The sequence below is a fragment of the Microcebus murinus genome, chromosome 8 (assembly GCF_040939455.1).
Source record: "Microcebus murinus isolate Inina chromosome 8, M.murinus_Inina_mat1.0, whole genome shotgun sequence".
NCBI lineage: Eukaryota > Metazoa > Chordata > Mammalia > Primates > Cheirogaleidae > Microcebus > Microcebus murinus.
The window spans coordinates 68469696-68491646 of NC_134111.1; the positions used below are offsets into that span (position 1 = coordinate 68469696).

Here is a 21951-nt window from a genome sequence, read left to right on the forward strand (position 1 = left end):
TATTTTGAACGCATTTTCACTCCAAATCTCAGCAGTGTCTTACCAATCCTAGTATATTCTATAATGTATATATGGAAAAAATCAATCAAACACCAGGTAATCTTGAATAAAAAGAACCACATTGAAGAATTTATATTATCAAATATGTTGTGAACTAAAAGCTATGGTGACTAAGGTACCACTTAATTATTATAAGTATTAATGAAGGGATAGAAAATAGAACATAACGGTACAGAAACTAACACATGATTTATAACAAAGAACACACTGTACAGTAGTGGAGAAATTATGATCTTTTAATAAATGTAACTAGAACAAATCAATTGGAAGAATATACTTGCTCTATATATGTACGCGTGTGTGTATATACATATATATATATGTCAAGCTTATATATAAAACTATGTATAAAGATTTCCTATATATCAATAACAAATAGAAAATCCAACAGAATGAATTAAATCATGAATTCATAATGACACTTCTACAATTGAATTCAGTACTATGGGATTTTAGTTAACTTCTTTAATGCTACCTCCCTTTATATGTTTACCTAGACACTAATCAAAATTCTCAAGAACGTTGTTGGTAGTGCCTGGTTTTCTTTTTCTTTTTAAATTATTTTGTGTCAGACATTGAATTTGGAAAAAAAAAAAAAATGAAGGAACCCAAAATGTAAAAACATATTAAGTCCCGCTGTAATGTTATTGAGTGGTTTTTGAAAAAGCTACTTGTAATCTCAGAAATGGTCTGTACTAGCATTTTTATTTGATTATCTTTCCCTTAGAAGCCGGAAGACTTCCATATATCAACATAGTTTAGAGCTCTCTCTCTCAGTTTCTGGAAACAATTCATTAATAAGTTAAACCCTCAGTAAAATATTCTGTTAGTGGTCACACTTCCTATTATTTCTTTTAGCACTGAATTAAATCAAGTGCTATGTTTTTGACAGCCAATTTATCTTTGTCATATAAGCATGTGTTGATTGGCATTCATCAATAATCTGTCACAAATAAATAACAATTTTTAGCAAAAATTACATTTACATTAGTTGTACTCATTTAAGAATACCTTTTATTTTAAAATATTAAGGGGATATAAATGTTTTTGTTACATGGATACCTTTTATAATGCTTAAATCCGGGCTGTAAGTGTGTTCATAGCCTGAATAGTGCTCATTGTACCCAATAAGTAGATTTTTTACTCCTTCCCTCCCTTCCTCCCTATTTCTTGATTTTCAATGACCTTTACATCTCTTTGTGCTGTGTGAAAGTGGATTTTTTCTTATTTAAACTCAGCTTATAAACGTGTGCTAATCAAACAATAAAGTTACTCCACTCTGGTGTGGGTTTCCATCTATACGGAAAATAAAAAGGTCATCACAGTCCTCCCTCACTTATCTGCTGCTCATATGTCAAGATCTGATTCACACAATGAAAATCAGTGACATTAGTCACTCATAAAGTGAAACGTTCTAGTATATGCACATGACAATTCTTCTAACTTTTAAGCCTTTATATATGTCACATCTAACACTGAAAATTGACATTAAAGATGATTTGATTTCCTAAGACTTTTGCTAGTCTTTTTTACCCTTTTTATTTTTTGCTTTTTTAGAATTATTTGTAATGATGGTGCTTTTTAAATGTTTTAATGCATACTGATGAAATTCTCCAATATTCTCAACTTTATACTGGAAATGATTGTATGATTAATATTTAAAAAAAAAAATCACCTCAGTGTATTTACCAGTTTTGCTGGGCTTTGGAAATAAAGGTCTTTATGTGAGTGTTTAATAAATTTTCCTACAAACAATACAGTGGAGAAAAAGACAATAGATTGCCTGTCCAATAAATTTGTTGTGTACATATTTTTTCCTTTTCACCTTTTTTTATCTTTTCAACCATTTGGGAAAATTATGACACATAAATTTACAACAGAGCCATTCACCTTTTACATTCATGTTAGCATCCTGTTCAGTGATTGTGCTTTTCCTTGTTATTTCATGTTCAATAAATCTCATTTGTCTATTGATCCATTTCTATGTATTGGGAATATGATGTCATGTATTAAAAACTAAAAATACACATTTAGCAAGTTTAAATTGTAAAATATAAAAATCATGAAAATATGTTAGTTGTGATGAAGAGAACTCTGTTAATTTAATATTAGTTGAGATTAAACTCATACAGCACATGAATATTAGAATTGATTTTCAATTTCAATTTTTGTTTGTATATAGATAAAATACACTTGTAAATTTCTCTCCTGAAACTGCTGAACTCCACACAGATTCTTTGTATACAATCATAGAGTATCAATGTCCTCCATTTAATACTTGGAAAAATATTGGAATAAATTTTGTCTGATATTTTGAAGTTCCAAATATTACAAAGAAATGTATGAAAATACAATGAAAAATATATGTTGTGCATATTTTGACACACAGTTTGGATCACATTCTTCATAAAAGGTTTAAAAATTGGGATTTCTAGAAATGTTTTTGATCATGATTTTGCAAAACTATAGTGCAATATTATAACCAGAGCATCTATACAAACTATGGGCCATATTCAGATTTCCCCAGATTGACTTGTTCTTAGTGTGGGTGTGTGAATTTAGATTTATGCAATTTTATCACATTAAGTTCATACACTCACCATTAGTTAAAATACTGAACATTGACATAGCCAGAAGAATCTTTGGTATTGTTCTTTAATCAATATAATCAGATCCACCTTCACTCCTATCAGGCCCATGACCTCTTACTATCACTACTTGGCTTTCCAATTCCATAATTTTGTCATTTATCATATATTAAAATGATATATAAATTAAATCACACCACATGTGATTTTTTAGAACTATCTTTTTTCCCCCGTGGAATCCCCTAGAAACTCATCCAAGTTATTGTGGGGATTAATAGTTCGCCCTTTTTTAATTGTCATGTAGTATTTCATAGTATGACTGTATGAAAATTTCAGTTCACTTATTGAATAACATTCTTTCTCAGTTTTGGCTATTATAAATAAAGCTGCTATGAACATTCATGCGCAGGTTTTGATTAACATAACTTTTCATTTCTCAAGGATAAATGCCCAAGAGTGCAATTGCTGGGTTTTACAGTACTTACATGTTTAGAATCTAGATTTTCATAATTTTAGATAAAACTTAAAAATTACTAGATTGAGCATGCTCAAGTTATGCTTAAAATTGCTTTTTATTCATTAATGTATGCTATTTTACTTCTTCATTTTATTTCTTACTCTATTTTATTTCTGTGAGACTTGTTTCTCCACAAGAAAACATAATATTAACTGTCTAAATATTAACTGTCTAAATATAATATTAACTGTCTAAATATTATCCCTTGCAAATTGCATGATCATCAATCCAAACTGTATGAATAAATTTTAGAAGCAAAATGCAAACTGAAATTTTACATATTTAGGCATTAAATATCACAAATCACTACTTCACTCATCACTTTAAGTTACTTATAAGTGCAAAATAAACTACATATATAAAATTGCTTCTGTATAACTATCAATACATACCTTCAATCAAAATCTATACTTTTTCATAATTGTTTCTCCCCTCCTACACTATGCTTATTCTGAGTATATTTATTGAAACATTATTGTGTCTATTAATTCTAATATTAATAACCTGGGTTTGCATTTTATGTACCTTTAATATTTTTATTTTTCATAAATTATTTTATTGTATTTTACAAAATAGTTTGACCTTCACATATTAACAATTGAAAGGAAAAAAAAAAGTGTGTCCTCCAACACAGATAGTTTGAGGACTGTCCTAATGATGTCCTTAAAGTTATATTTCCTAGCAATTGTTAATTTGGGCCTGGTAGTTTGTTAAGCATGCAGCTTGACAACTGAGTCATTTGTATTAAAAATAAAAGTTGAAACAATTCACAAGATTTTTGGTTCAATTTGTCATTTTCAATCATCAGACCTAGTCTATCTCAAGAAGGTTTTCAGACAAATGGTACAGGAATGTCAAATATTGAGATACATCTCCAATCATAGTGAAGACTTTAAACCTTAGGCAAATGGGTTATTCTATACTTAATATTGTCTGTATTGTGCTATAACGGAAAGGTTGTGAAGTTGTTACCTCACAACATATTTTTTAAGACTCTTTTACCAAAGATAGATTACAAAAATAGATTACAAATCTTCTTTGTAATCTATTTTTTAAAACTTCTAAACTGTTACTTGGAATTATACTGAACAGTAATGATGCTATTATTAGAAATAATCAGTAAAAGAATTGTGTTAGTTCATTTACATTGCTATAACAGAATACCTGAGGCTGGATAATTAATAAAGAAAAAATTTATTTAGCCTACAGCTCTTCAGGAATTATAAGAAACATGGCACTGGCATCTGCTCAGCCTCTGATGAGGGCCATATGCTAGGTCAAAACATGGTAGAAAAGGTCAAAGGAGAAGCAAATATAGACATATACAAAAAGAGAAATCCTGAGAGGTGTCCTGGCTCTCTATCAACCCACTCTGGAGAGAACTAATCCAGTGAGTGACAACTCACGCCCACAAGAATTGCACTAAACCATTTATGAGTGATCCACCCCCAAAACCCAAACACCTCCCACCAGGCCCTGTCTCCCAACACTACCACATTGGAAATCAAATTTCAACATGAGTCTTAGTGGACACAAACATACTATACCAAACCATAGCGGGAATCATCCCCAGGCCACGGTCAAGTGTAGTATAATAAGTGGTAGATAACCAGATATGATATATATTTGGGATTATATAATATTAATTATACCAAATAACAAGAAAAAGCTGTGTATAGACTTTTAAAAATCTGAAGTGTGAGGCTGCATAGTACATTAAAATTTGAAAAACATAGATTTTGCAACTCTTAGGTGTACATTGTATGTGGTGAAGTAGATTAAGAAAATCTGCTGAGGTACATTTATAGCAAATGAATGGTGTGCTGAGTTCAAATAATTAAAAGTTAAAAATGTAAAACATTTATGTCATTGGATCCATATGTATTCATACAGTTTGGTAGACCCCACTCCAGTTTTATTTTAGTGAATGTAGATACAGCCAAAATACTGTCACTGGAGCTCATAAAGAAGTGCAATTTGACACAATTCAAATTATATGATATGGAAGTATTGAGGAGATTATGTGTAAGTATATAAATTAGTAGAGTAATTTATGTTGAAATTTTCGAAGTTCCTTTCTTAGTAAATAACATTTAAGATTAGTCCCTGAAAAAGGTTGTAAATGCTTGAAATAATAACTCTTGTAGCTATTCTTCCCAAAACAATAACTGAGAGTTCCATGTTTTACATATTTCTAAAAATATGGTAAATAACAATGAAATATATATTAAGGTCTTATGCTGTATCATAATTCTCAAAGCAATCTTGTGAATCATATATTATTATTATCCCCTTTTATCCTCTTTGTATATGAAACACCGGAGGCACAGGTTTATAAGTAAGTACCATATGTAAGGTTGTCACACAGTAAGTGACACAGCTAGGATCCAAACACAAGGATTGTGATCCATATTCCTACACATATTTTTAGAAAAATAAAACTGTTAGACAGTCACTACAAAATTCAGGGATTTTTCTGGCAAATAAAATAATTTGTGAATAATATCAATATACCAGACTTTAGAAAAAAGATGTTTAACATAACCAGTTTGTTACATATTGTTAATCTATGAAAGAAATACATATATTTGTATCCCATATTAAAGTATTTTTTCTTATTAATGTTAGCATAAATGTTCTGTCTTGTCTATGCCAAAAGGGCTTTTCCATTCTAAAACACTTTTTCTATAGGAAAGAACGATTTTTCAAGGGAACTATGACTTCTATTATACAGACACAGTTCATCTCATTATCTCATTGTTTTGAGATAATAGGCTATCTCACAATTTTTGAGCACAACGCAATGTTTGTCTCTTTTTAGTTATATATTTTATCTTTAGTCTTTTGAAACTACTTATATGCCTATTAAAATGATAAGAGGAATAACAAAATGATCCCATGGACTTTGGTAAGATTACACTAAACCTTTCCAAGACCTCTAATGCTCTAATTTCACATTGAAAATTTATGAGATTTTAAAATGAGGTTCAGAGACATAAGCAATTCACTGCTTATGTACTATATTTTAATTTCATTTAGTTTTTATTTTCACATATTAATTTTACAATCAAGTATAAACCAATTTTTTGTTGATTACTAGTAACTGGCAAAATTATCAAATCATACTGAATCACGGAAATGTTGTAGCCAAGCTGAAAGTACTTGTAATTATTTCAACTAATCTATGTGTTCACTGATGTATGTAAAACATTTGTAAGGAAATAAAAAATGCTGTGACTTTGTGATTATTACTATGGCAAGGGATGGTGCATAAACTAGTAAAATTCTACACTGAAGAGAAAACAGCTGGAAAAATATAAGCAAACATAAATATAAAATGATACTGTAATGTTATTAACAACATATTTTCTTAGAACGTTTCCCCCAAAAAAGTCATTTAAAGTGTAAAAATAATCCATGTTGCATTAATGAAATTCATAAAAATAATTGAATAAAATTAGTCTTGAATTTTATTAAATAAAACTATAATACTGTATAATTAATTATTCCCAGTAAGAGTACATTTTCAGGAATGCATTTTTGACACTTTTTGTTAACCATAACTTTAAAGCAAAATATAGTAAAAAATATTTTAAATTTGTGGATTCTATGACATATAGTTTTGCAAACATGGCTTGCTATTTTTGATGAACCTTTGACTAATTGTCTAACCATACCCCTTTGCATTTAGGTAGAGGACAGCAAGTTGCAAATGATATAAAATAATATAATATAAAATGAGAGATCCTATATCATAAATAACCTTTTTAGAAAACATTTAGTACCTTACCAAAAGAAAGCAGGTTATTTTCACATTTACACTGTTTCAACATGTAATAAAACATCATTCCTTCAACTGTGGACTTGTAATAATAAAAAAAATTAAAGTGCCTTCCCTAAAAATACTTCACAAACTTATTTTCTTTGCTCTAAATCAGGTTGTGAAATATTTTTATTGTTTAAACTAAAGACAACATGTTTATACTACACTGACATCATAAGGCAGAAGAATTTTTTCTTTGATCATTCAAGTTCTATTTTGCTATGCTCTATTACATAGCAAATAATTAGTTTGCAATTCAGACCTTACTTCAAAAGAGCAACTCTTTCAAGATTATCCATTCATTTAGTTTGGATAGTAAGAAATATAACAAATTAACTATCAATACTTATCACTCAGGCCCGGCGCGGTGGCTCACGCCTGTAATCCTAGCACTCTGGGAGGCCGAGGTGGGCGGCTTGCTCAAGGTCAGGAGTTCAAAACCAGCCTGAGCAAGACCCGTCTCTACCATAAAAATAGAAAGAAATTAATTGGCCAACTAATATACATAATATAAAAATCAGCCGGGCATGGTGGCACATGCCTGTAGTCCCAGCTACTCGGGAGGCTGAGGCAGGAGGATCGCTTGAGCCCAGGAGTTTGAGGTTGCTGTGAGCTAGGCTGACACCACAGCACTCACTCTAGCCTAGGCAAGAAAGCGAGACTCTGTCTCAAAAAAAAAAAAAATAAATAAATAAATACTTATCACTCAATGGTATTATGCTAGTTAACATTTGGACACAATTTGTAGTACTAAACCAAAGATAATTTACACTTAAAATTAGATATTTATTATTTAGTTCACAAACACAGGAAGAAGGTAATTGATGAAAGACAATGTGATAATAATCTGCTATTTTTAAGGAAAACCCTCTATATTTCAAAAATTCAAAAGTAAAGTATGTGTATAAACTTACTAATGGTAATTATTAAAATTTCTTGTTGATTTGATTATCATTCTTTTTGAATAAGGTGAAATTAACACAAACAATTGATGGAGAAATTTTTCATATCAACTCAGCTAAGTCATAATTATCTTTTAAAACTGTATGTTTATTTCTGGTCTGGATGATATGATATAGAGTACTTAGTACAACTATATACCCTGGAAATAACACAAAAGTCAGCCAAAGAAGATATCTGAAAAGTAGTAAGGCAGACACTGGAGAAAGATTAGAGTTAGAACATCTTTACATGCCTTTGCAAATCAGAAGGAAACGAGGACATGCACTTGCTGTTCCCCAACCTACAACAAAAGGCAACAAGTTAAGCCCATCCTCATTTCTCCCCAGATTCAACCAGGAACCCCTCTGACAATGCCAGGTGAATCAAAAGATTGATGGACTCTGCTAAACATTAACACTAGGGGAGGTTTCAGGTAGAGATACTTAGATAGCCTGGGGGAAAGACAAAGAATGACCTTGCTAAAGAAAGCAGTTGGCTTAGGAATCCTCTTTTTCTCTATGAAACAGAGACTACCCCCAAAGGCCAAGAACTACCCAGATGGATAAAGGACACTGGTAGGGAAATGCTGGCACACACACACACACACACACAAATCCTGTGAGAAGGATTGTCCATTGACCATGAGAAGGGAGATATCATTACAACAAATATCTAGGCAGGTAAATCTCTTATTTTCCACTGCTCTGAGACTCCCCTCCCCTAGCTAGAGATACCCCAAATTGGGATAAACCCATTCCACACTCTCAGACAGTACCAGCAAAGATAAGAGATAAACTAAACAAGATGTGAACCAAGTAGACAACAATAACACTCCAAAGATTCTGAATGTTATTAGATTGTCATTGGATCCAAGGCCCATAAATGTAGGGCGGGACTTTCATGCTAATCCTAAACCTTATCTTAGTTCATTCAGATTACTATAACAAAATTCCATAAACTGGGTAATTTATAAACAATAGAAATTTATTTCTTCCAGTTCCAAAGGCTGGGAAGGCCAAGATTGAGGCACGACAGATTTAGTGTCTGATGAGAGCTCACTTTCTGCTTCATATGTAGTGCCTTCTTGGTGGATTCCTACATACTGGAAGATGTGAGGGACCTCTCTTGAGTCTCTTTTATAAGGGTGCTAATCCCATTAATGAATCCCATTAATGAATCCCATTCATATTTATGACCTAATCAAAGGCTATACCTCTTAATACCATTAACTCGGGCATTAAGTTTTCAACATATAAATTTTTTGGGTGACATAAATATTCAGACCATAGTAATGTTAGAATAGGAGACTAAAGGATAGTGCTAAGACCAGAAGCAGGGGCTTGCAGATTGGGTGCAAATATTAAAGTAAAATGCCCTCAAGCAGAAACTAACTAGAGGGGCTGATAACCACAGGCAAGAACTGACTTCAACCTACTTGGCAGCTACCTCTGTCACCTTACATGAACTTTGGCTAATGACAATATTATTTACATTATGGACTTAAAATTTCTTTGCTCTTGAAATCAGCATGACAGTTTCAAAACCACCATATAAAGTATGAAAATGGGGGAGAACTCAATTCTAGGAATTACTACCCAAATTCTTAGTAAAAGCCAGCCCATTAAGCTTGAATATTCTTCTCCCAATTAGTATGAATTCAAAAGACCAAAAATCACTCCCTCTTGGTGCAGTTGCTCTTTTTGGGGCCTGCCTGCACTCTTTCATGAGAGTGTACTTTTGCTTTCAATAAAAAGCTATCACTTGCTTGGCTTATGTGGTGCATCCTGAAATTCTTTGCCTGACAATGACCAAGAACTTGAAAAAAACTTCCACTTGGAGGTTGCTAATAGCAATAGGATCACCACTTATTCAAATAGATAAATTAAATAAGACATAGAATCTCCCAATATAACAGCCAGTACCCTGGATATGAACAGAAAACAACTGTAATGATAATAACCAAGTAAATCACTACTTGAATGAAAAAAGAAAATTAACTAACTCCAACACCAAGGTAAATAGGTGTTGGAATTATCTGACAAGTATTTTAAACCAGCCATTATAAAAATGTTTTAATAAGCAATTACAGATTATCCTCACACATTTGAAATGATAGAAAATCTCAACAAAGAAATCCATATTATATAAAAGAACCAAATAAAAATTATAGAACTGAAAAAAACAATAAGAGAAGAACTTGCTAGATTAGCTTAATAGTAAACAAAAGAGGACAGAGGAGAGAATAACTGAACAATGAACAAAATAGCCTAATCTAAACAACAGACAAATAGCCTGAAAATAAAAAAAAACCTTCCTCAAGGGTCTGTAGGACAATTACAAAGATCCAGCATTTGAATCATCAGAGTTTCAAAGGGAAAGAGGAAAAGTAGAATGCTTAAAGAGTTTGGGGGTCAGTGACAATAATGCTAAAAATTACAAATCAGGTAAATGATATAAAGCCAAAGATTTAAAAAGCTGAGCAAATTCCAAATAAGTTAAATCTAAAGATTTATCTTAAAATTCTGAAAAGTAAAGACAAAGTCTTGAAAGCAGACAAAAAAGATGTATTACTTATAATGGTGCAGCTAATTAATGATAAAGGATTTCTTCTGAAAGTCTACATAGAATCTCCTTTCAATAAATGGTGCTGGGAAAACTGCATAGCAACATGCAGAAGAATGAAACTGGATCCCCATCTCTCACCTCTCTTACCTCTCACAAACATCAATTCAAGATAGATAACAGATTTAAACCTAAGGCATGAAACCTTAAGAATTCTAGAAGAAGATCTTGGGAAGATCCTTTCAGACATCAGGCTAGGCAAAGAATTTTTGAAGAAGACCCCCAAAACAATCACCACAGCAACAAAAATAAATAAATAGGATCTGATCAAATTAAAAAGCTTTTACACATCCAAGGACACCATCATTAGAGTGAATAGACAGCCTAAAGAATGAGAGAAAATATTTACTCTCTACACAATAAAGGGCTGATAGCAAGAATCTATTTAGAACTTAAAAAAAATCAACAAGAAAAAATCAAACAACCCCATCAATAAATGGGCAAAGAAAATGAACAGAAACTTTTCCAAGGAAGACACAATAATGGCCAGCAAACATATAAAAAAAAATACTCAACATCTCTAATTATTAGAGAAATGCAAATCAAAACCCCAATGAGATATCACCTACCCCCAGTGAGATTGGCCTCTATCAAAAGAATCCCCAAACAAAAAATGCTGGTGAGGATATGGAGAGACAGGAACACTCTTACACTGCTGGTGGGACTGCAAATTAGTGCAACCTCTGTGCAAAGGAATTTGGAGATATCTCAAAGAGCTAAAAATAGAAATACCATTTTATCCAGCAATAGCATTATTAGCCATCTACCCAAAAGAGCAAAAGATATTCTATAATAAAGACATCTGCACCTGAATGTTTATGGCAGTACAATTCACTATTGCAAGAATGTGGAAACAACCCAAGTGTCCATCAATTCATGAGTAGATTATTAAAATTTGGTCTATGTATAGAATGGAATATTAACTCAATTATCTGAAGTGAGGTAACACAAGATTGGAAGAATAGGCCCCAATTGTCCTCGCCATCAAATTGGTACTGACTGATTAGCACTATGGAGTTCACATAGTAGTAATATTCTCCAGGAATTAAGGGGTTGAGGGGGATAAACTCACAACTAAAGGACACGGTGAGCATTGTAGAGGGGAATAGAATGCCTCTAACCCTTGCTTAGGTGAGGCAAAGACATAAAATGTAACCAAAATGTTTGTACCCTCATAATACCCTGAAATTTAAAAAAAAAACACAAAATTTGCAAATAAATCAAAAAGAAGAAAAATTAAGAAACAAAAAAGGAAACCAGAACACTCCTGCAACTGAAAAGTGAGTTCTGCAGCTTTCAGGATATAAGATACAAGATAAACACATAAACGCAAGTATATTTATGTATATTAAGTATGAACCTAACAAAACTGAAATTTAAAAATATAATCCCATTCACAATTTATTTGAAGAAAACAAAATACTTATGTATACACTTAACAAAACATTTATAGTATCTGTAGGTTGAAAATTACAAAATCAGAAACCTAAACAAATGTAGAGACATGTTAAAGAATTAGAAAACTCAAAAGAAAGCTGTCATTTTTTTTTTCAGTTTGACTCTATATGTTTAATAGAATTCTTATTGAAATCCAAGCAAGATTTTTATGGACATAGATAAGCTTATGTAATTGTTATATGGCAATACTTACACCCTAGAATAGCTAAAACAATCTAGACAAAGAAAAAACAAGTGGGAGGAACAATTCCATAATGATGTTAAGGCTTTCTGTAAAATATAGCTATCAAACAAGGCAGTGTAGTACTAGTGAAAGGATAAACTGATAAATCTAAGTAACAGGATGGAGAACTCTATAGGAGAGCCACTCAAATATGACCAACTGAATACTGAAATAAGTGAAAGTATACTTCAATGGAGGAAGGAGAGCCTTTTGAAGTAGGTAGACAAGTAGATATCAGAACAAAAACCAATAACTAGGAATAAACAAGATAAATCCCTAATGATAAAGGGAATAATTCATCAAAAAGGCAGAAAAAATCCTAAATATCTATGCCTTAAATAGGAGAGTTACAAATAACCTTAAGAAAAGGCTAATGGGACCACTGGAAGAAACAGACAAATGAACAACTATAGTCAAAGATGTAAGTACACCTCAATCATTGATAAAACAAGCAGACAGAATATCAACAAGGAGATAGTTAACTAGAATCTTACTATTGACCAGTTTAACTAAAGTGACATTCAGTGAACACTCCTTTCAACTACAGCAGAATACTCAGTATTATAAATTGCATATGGAACATTTATCAAGACAGACAATATTCTGGGTTATGAAACAAGTTCTATTAAATTTGAAATAATGCAATTCTTGCAAACCTTTTATCTGACCATAACTGAATTCTTCAGAAACTAATAGAAAAAATATCTTTGGTAAATCCACAAGTATCTGGAATTCAGGTATCATACTTTAAGTGTCCATGAATAAAAGAAAAAAAACTAAAGTATTTTGAACTGAATAAAATTAATATCTATCAGAATTTGTGAAATGGCAGTAAAGTATTGCTTAGGGGGGCATTTATAGTATTGAATACCTATAAAAGAAAAAAAAATGGTCTAAAATCTATAACTTCAGCCCCTGCCTTAAAAAAAAAATAGAAATAGAAAACCAAATGAAAGAGAAAGTAACGAGGATAAAGAATAAACCAAAGCAGAATACAATGAAATATAAAACCGAGAAAACCAGAAAATTAATATATATAATAAGAGGAAAAACATAGTAAAATTGATATAGTTCCAACTAGACTAATCAGGAATATGGGAAAACTGCCCAAGTGGCCAAGATCATGATGAGAGAGGTGACATTACTAAAAATTCTACATAAGCTTAAAGAATAATAAGAGAATACTTTGAACAAGTGTATACCAAAAAGTTAGACAATTTAGATTAATTAGATGAATACTGTGCCTTGAAAAATATAAATTATTAAACAGTGCTTAATAAAAAATAAATAAACTGAACGGTTACATGTTAAATTTATCTAAAACTTTCTTACAAAGATATCTCCAGCCTAGATTTCTTTGGTAGTGAATTCTGTCAAATATTACAAGAAGATATAATAGCTCTACCAAAAAACATTGAGAAAATTGATAATAATTTAATTCTAAACAACTCCTTTTAAGAACTTAGTTTTACCCTGATTATAAAACTACAAAGTTCATTATAAGAAATTAAAATTATACATCAATATATGTCATGAACAAAGGTATAAAATTTCTTTAAAAAAACATTGTAGCATGGCTGGGCGCAGTGGCTCACGTTTGTAATCCTAGCACTCTGGAAGGCCGAGGCGGGTTGCTCAAGGTCAGAAGTTCAAAACCAGCCTGAGCGAGTCCCCATCTCTACTATAAAAAAAAAAAATAGAAAGAAATTAATTGGCTAACTAATATATATAGAAAAAATTAGCCGGGCATGGTGGCACATGCCTGTAGTCCCAGCTACTCGGGAGGCTGAGGCAGGAGGAGTGCTTGAGCCTAGGAGTTTGAGGTTGCTATGAGCTCGGCTGATGCCAGGGCACTCACTCTAGCCTGGGCAACAAAGCGAGACTGTCTCAAAAAAAAAAAAAAAAAAAAATTAGCATATCTGAATTCAACAATATATAAAAAAGAAAAAACATCTTGACTACAAAAAAAACCCATTTTGACAAAGCATTCCTACAAATGCAGAGATGGTTTAGTACTGTGGCCCCCAACTCTCAGCTGTGGATCATTAGCAGTCTGTGGCCTGTTAGGAACAGATCACACAGCAGGAGGTGAGGGGTGAGTGACCCAAAGTGAGCAAGCCAAGAAGCTTCATCTCTATTTACAGCTGCTCCTCATCACTACCATCACTTCCTGAGCCCTGCCTCCCTCTCACCCACCCACCCCCATTTGTGAAAAAATTGTCTTCCATGAAACCAGTCACTGGTGCCAAAAGGTTGGGGACCACTTGTTTAGCACATGAAAATAAATTAATGGAATTTTCCATGTTAATGATTTTTTAAAAACTATATGATCATCTTCATGTATGCTAAAAAAAAAAATTCAATGGAAACCTACATCTATCCCTCACAAAAATTCTTAGCAAAATAGAAATTAAAAGAATTTTAATTTCCTTAACCTCATAAAGATATCTTTGAAAATTAGCAGACTTAACGATGAAAGAATTTCCTTCCAGGATATAAGGTAAGGATGCGTGTTTTTACCATTTCTATTCAATGTTGCGATGCAGGTTATAGAATCACTGTTCACTTTGTCCTTATATATATTTTTTTGATATTTTAGAAGAGTGTGACCATATAAGATTCATGAGGGCATTTCTTTTGTTCATCAAGTTATATTCATTAGTTTTTCAGTTCTAAAAACTTTTGACATGTAGAAAGTGTACAATAAATATCAGTCAAATGGATGAAAAAACAGACAAATGAATAAATAAATGAATGAATGAATGAACCAATCAATGGAAATTATATATCTTTGGTTACTAAGGCTGCCAGGAAGTTTACTTCTCTGGTGAAAATCATAAAGCCTTTTGTCTATAGCAAAGGAAAATAAAAATGATGTTAGATATTCTCCTTTCTTTTAAATATCTATGTGATGTTTACATTATTTATGGTATATGATTGGTCACCCAATTTACTTTAAAAACAAAACCATAGAATTTAAATGGATATTTAGTGAAATACAAATTAAGTTTAAATTATTAGTATGTAGGCTAATATTCTTTAATAAAATTAGTTATTAAAGTCTATCTTTTAAGCTGTAATATCTAATTATTGTGAAATCATTGCTCAGTTGAGCCAAAAGTGTAATATGAAATAAAATGAAAACTCTGCTTCAAGCATTTTATCTAGAGTCTATCCAAAGCCTAGAAGGATATCGGGATGGCAGATGGTAGTAAAGGGCCCTTGTGAGATGTGGTTGCCACTGAGACTGGCTGAGCAAGTTCAAAGACAGGGAGAGACACACTCCTGTCAATCTTAAACTTAGTATAGAATCACATATTAACTGTCATCTTTTTCCATGGAACAAGAAGGCAAACCTAGGTAAATGAATGTTAAATATAATGCTTCTCATGCTTATTGACTTAGTTACACTTTACATCTTTTTTTTTTTGAGATTTGACAAGAAAATCATTCTAGATATAAATATCTAGAATATTTAAAAGAATATTTTAGAATATTCCAAAATAATGATCCATCTACCCACATTTATATTCAAAATGGCTCATTCTGTCAATTAAGAGCTTTTCATGGTAAATATGTGGGCTAATAGTACAAACAGATCAAATAAATTATAGTAAAATTCCATCTCAGACATATATTCATAGCTTCTAATTATTTTAAAGGATTTTAGGTGTGCTACTTGTAGAACACAAAAATTTAGCTTTTTTTCAATTATTTTTTAGTTCTCATAGAAGCAAATGCTATACAGGCCAAGTCAAAATAACCAGCAAAACATCTCTTACTTATTTTATCTAAATTGTTCTATTTGATTATGGAAAAAATAAGCTGTTTAAAAAATACACAATAAAATTTTAGCTAACTTTCAGAATATGGATTTTTGAGTATATTTCTAAAGTCTAAATGTGTATTTTGTTGCAAAAAGGCAATCCATATTCCAAGGGATTACTTTTTGAAATTAACTATTGTCATTGACTTTTAACTAATAAAAATTAATACATGCCATTTGAGGTTGTTTTTTCATGTTTTAGAATTTATTTATTTATCTATAAAAACACACGAGTCTGTTTTATGTTATTATCTTCAAATATTTCTGTGAGAGCTTTAGAAATTATATTAGTGATTATTGCCCACATACACTCTTCCTAATAAGAGGTTCAGCAATCATATTTAAAATATTTCTCATTTATTTTAATAAATTGTTCTTTAAATCAGTTTTATTTTAAATATTGCAAGAGCATAACAAGCAAGAGTGAAAGGAAAGCAACTATTTCTACTAACACTTAAATAACATCTAACTGTGTTGTTAGAGTCATATTTCAAGAGATCAGAAAGTATTAATGTATATAATCTAAAAGTTTTGTATTTATTTTTAAGAAACTCTTCCTTTTTATATTGAAATTTCTATTATCAAATTATTAGTAAAATAATCTTAAAGAATAGAAATACCAAGCCTGCTCATGTCTTTATGCTTCATACAAATGGTTTCTTGTGCAGTGTGTGGAAATGGAACTCTGCATGTATCAGAACCACAAATTACAAATGTGGAAATATAGTAGTTCCCACAGTTTAACTGCAGAGAGCCTGACATCTGGCAGCTACACTGCTGAGACTCTCCACTTGAGGGCAATTCGCTGCTCATTTTTAGGTTAGTGTAACATTTTCCCTGTGCAGCAACTTGCTGTGTCCATAGTATAAATTGTTCTGAAGTAGAAAAGAAAAGCCAAGCATGAACTGGTGGCAAGGTGAAACAACTCACAAATAAAGTCATTTTCCTTATTCTTTCCCTTTCTCAAAAGGAGTATACATCATATGTAGCGTATCACTTACAGATGGTATGGGGCGGGAGGATTGCCAAGTTTTTCCCATTCACTATAGGTTACAATTGAGTTCTAGAATTTAGAATTCCCTTAACATTGACTGTATCCTACATTTCTATAGCTTTGATCACCACAGTTGTTTTCAATAATTCCATAAAGTTTAAATGAATAAATCAACTTTCAAAGATTCTAGTTGCAAAAGGTGTTGCATGTGTTAGTTGCCCTATGATCCAATAACCTTAGAACACATTGTTATCTCATAGCCTTTTTTGAAAATTCACAATGATTATTAACATAATAAAAGTTATGAGAAATTTTAAAGTTAAAATTATGGTTAATTTTCTCATCAGGATTTCTTAAATTCAGTGGTACCTTTGACATCTGTAAGCACTACATGGAAGAGGTTGGAAAATGCTGGAATGAATGATTTGGTTAATTAATAATCAAACAAATGCACACCTTTTAACATGATAAACCAAATTGCTGGTAAAATTTGATATGAATTTTAATATAGGTAGTAAATAATATCAAATGACTTTCGGCCATCTGCTTTTCATGACATATCCATGGGAAGTGCTGGAAACCAGACTGATATCTCCCCTTTCTAGAATGTTCTCTACAGGTATTGTCATTATAGTTCATATTAAACCAGATGGAGTCACAAAGATAAATAATAGTACCCTTATAAGATATTTTGAATATAGTCCTTTATTATGGGCATAGATTCTTAAAAAGTAATCATCAACAACATGAAGTTATCTGCTATGTTATTCTCAAGACCCAGAGGCAAAAATCTTCACTTTCTCATCTAATAGAAAGATTAGGGTTCACACATACAATTTTTTAAACTGTAAGAATGTCTTTAAGTGAATTGTGTATTCCATCTGTCACAGTATCCACATTTTACCATTGACAACATTTGTGATGTGATCCAAGAAATTGTTCCCAGCAGGTCCCATCGTATTGAAAAATAGTCTTTTTTTATATGAGCAGGTTGTTAAATCAGCAACCTTCCCAATTTCAGACTAGAAATGAAAACACCAAACTTAGCAGATAAGTGGAACTAATGTATACCTATAGAGAATTGTATGTGTGGATTTGGAAATGTAGTTAATGCAAGCAGACCATATAAAAATAATAAAATAACATAAAAGTGAGAAGTGTTCTTCAAGCTTCCTATAAAAATATGACTCAACTATAGAAAGAAAAAAATGTAACCTCTCTCCTATGCATTTTACTAACTTAGTTTATTAAGGCAATATGTGTTTCTTTTTGGTTCAGGTTCACCCCAATCTTTAAGGAAAATGTTTGCTGCAGACAAGGGGAAGACAAGAAAGTGCAATATTTGGTACTTTGTTTTGCTTACCTTTTCCTTAATTGCTAGCTACCCCAAAATGTGGCAGTTTGAAATAACAATGATTTCATTTTATCTAGTATTTTTGTAGGGGAGTAATTCAGGCAAGTTTGACAGGTCTATTTTCTTATATGTGATACCTACAGAAGTCACTCAGTCAGTTTCAGATAACAGCTGGTCAGTATAAAGAGTGTAAGATAGCATCACTCATATGCCTGATGCCATGGTGGGAAGTCTAGAAGGCTGGGCTCAGCTAGGCTTCTTTCCATCTCCTTGTATAATAGTATCATGGCCTCTCCAGCAGGATAATCTGGATTACATGATGGCTCAGGACTCCAAAGTAAAAAATAAGAGGTTTCTAGCCCTCTAAAAGACTAAGTCTGGAACATATTTATTCAAAGTAGTCTTTGAACAAGCCAAGATACAAGAGGGAGTTAAATAGACCTCAATTTTTGATGTAGGAAGTATGAAAGAACTTGTGGCATTTTAAATTTCCACAGCCTACTACCTAGTCACAAAAAAATTCACATTTTTCCCACATGCAAAATATAATCATCCTCTCTACTGTGGACTGAATTGTGTCACCTTCACCATATACATATGTGAAGGTCTGGCCCCCAGTGTTGTTGTATTTGGAGATAAGATCCTTGGGAGATAATTAGGTTTAGACAAGGTCATGAGGGTAGAATATTTATTATGAAATTTTTATTGTCCTTATAAGAGGAATAAGGAACTCCAGAGCTTTGTCTCTTTACCATGTGAAAGTATAATGAGAAGGTTGCCATCTGCAAGCTAGGGACAGGGCCCTCACCAGAACCTGAATATGCTGGCATACTGATCTCACACTTTCAGCTTCCTGGACTATGACCAATACATTTCTGTTGTTTAAGCCATCCAATATAAGTTATATTATTATGGAAACCCAAGCTGACTAAGACGGATTTTGGTTCCAAGAATTGGGGTGCTGTTATAACACTTAAAAATATGGCAGTAATTTTAGAACTGGTTGATGGGAAGAAGCTGGAAGAGTTTTTGAGGTACATTCTAAAATATAGACTTCAAGACAATTCTGATGAGACTTTAGAAAGAAAAGAGGAGATCCAGAGAGAAACCTTCTTTAAAAATACATTAATAATCATAAACAGAATTTAGGTAGAAATATGAACATTAGGAGACATTCTGGTCAGGTCTCACACAAGAATGAGAAACATGTTACTGGAAACTGGAGAAAAGGCAATCTTTATAATAAAGTGGCAAATAACTTGGATGAATTGTCCTCTAATATTTTGTGGAAGGTCAAATTTCTGAGAGCCAAAATTGGATGTTTTGCTGAGGAGGTTTCTAAGCCAAATGTGTGGAAGGAGTGGCTTTGTTACTCCTGACTACTTACTACTGACATTTTACTACTTATAGTAAAATGCGAGGAGAGAGATGAATTGCAAAAGTAATTATTAAGCAAAAAATCACCAGAAATGAGATGTTCAAAAAATTCTCAGTCTACCCATATTGTAAAAATGAGAAAGGTTGTTCTAAAGAGAATACTAATGGTGTGGTTGAGCAGACAATTAATAAAGAGATCTAAGGGACTCAGGAAAATAAGAATCCATTTCAGTAGAATCCAGGAATATAGACGGGATTATGCCAGCCTAGGCAGTCAATGTGAACTGAAGTGAACAGAAAAGTGAGATGGAATGAAGAAAGGCTGACAGACTTCTTGGATTTTACAAGACAGGATCATGAAGCTCTTTGATCACAAACATGCTATTCATTAAGACAAGGAATGAATAACCCCAGAGGTGATTAGGAGATCAGTAGAGCTGTTTTCTTGGTTTTAATGTGTGTGGCTACCATCTCAGTTTCAATAGGCCAGATGGTATCTACCTAAACCTTGGGAGAAGAATTTCCCTGAAGACCTATGGGGCATGGAGCCACCCTATAGAGACCCAGGAGCTCAACTTCCACCTTGCAGGGCCATGGGGGTAGGATCCCCATTCCAGTGGGCTCAGAAGATAGGACAGGACTGCTTGCTGCTCCAATGGGCCTGAAAGGTGGAACATTGAGCCAATGAGGATTATTCTCAAACCTTAAGGTCCAGTGAAATTTGTCTTGCCAGGTTTTGAACTTCACTGGAATCCATCACTTCTTCCTTCTTTCCTGTTCGTTTACTGTATGCTTGGTCTACCATTGTATTGTGGAAGTACATAACTTACATAACTTGTCTGGTTTGACAGATTCATAGCTGGAGAGGAACTATATCTCAGGATAAATGATACTTGAAGTGTCACCCATATCTGTTTAACCAGTTCGGGACCAGCGTCGACTGTAGTGGACAGCCATAGATGAACCCACACAGCGACTTTAGCTGACAGTCATGATATGAAGGCGCACAGCCGAGCATTGACTTTAGCTGACAGCCATGATATCACTTTTCTAATTTTTCATTTATCAAAATAAAATTGTGAAAATTTAAAAGGAACACTCCTACACTGCTGGTGGGACTACAAACTGGTTCAGCCTCTGTGGAAAACAATATGGAGATACCTCAAAGCCATACAAGTAGATCTACCATTTGATCCAGCAATTCCACTACTGGGCATCTACCCAAAAGATCAAATGACACTCTACAAAAAAGACACCTGCACTGGAATGTTTATAGCAGCACAATTCACAATCGCAAAGGTGTGGAAACAACCCAGGTGCCCGTCAATTCATGAGTGAATTAATAAAATGTGGTATATGTATACCATAGAGTACTATTCAGCTTTAAGAAACAGTGGTGATATAGCACCTCTTAAATTTTCCTGGAGAGAGCTGGAACCCATTCTACTAAGTGATGTATCTCAAGAATGGAAAAACAAGCACCACATGTACTCAACAGCAAATTGGTATTAATGAATCAACACTTAAGTGGACATATAGGAATAATATTTATCAGGTGTTGGGCGGGCGGGATGGGCAATATACATAACCTTAACATTTATACCCCCATGATATGCTGAAAAAAAATAAATAAAGTAAAAAAAATAACGTAATGAAAACATATATGTATAGGTTGCCTATTCTGATTTATATTACAAATAAAGCTGCCTGTAAATTAAAACAAGCTTTCAATGCTTTAAAGCTTTCCTCATCGCACAAGAGCAAAATGGACTTGTCTTCAATGCACAGCACAAACTATTGTGTGGACTATGAGTGCTAGCTGTGGGCAAGGTTTCGTGGCTGGTGAGCGTGGTCCCGAAGTGGTTAATATAATATTTGTTTAGATGAGACTTTGGACTTGGACTTTAGAGTTTATGCTAGGATGAGGTAAGACTTTGAGGTTGTTGGAATAGAATTAATACATTTTGCATTGAGAAGGACATATATTTTTTTGGGGGGGTGTCAGGGTAAAATGATATGGACTGAATTGTGTCCCCTCAAATTTCTTATGTTGAAGCCTTAACCTCCTATGTGGTATTGAGATAAGGCCAGTATGCCAGTTATTATGGATTTTAAAAGGTCATGGGGTGGAGCTCTTATTCGATAGAATTGGAGTCTGCCCTTATAA

At 32.7% G+C, this 21951-nt stretch overlaps 1 pseudogene; it reads right to left on the reverse strand.

Annotated features, from left to right (window-relative positions):
- LOC142872323 (ER membrane protein complex subunit 5 pseudogene) overlaps nt 1-20589 on the reverse strand; it is a 139037-nt pseudogene extending 118448 nt beyond the window's left edge.
- Between the last annotated feature and the right edge of the window lie 1362 nt (nt 20590-21951).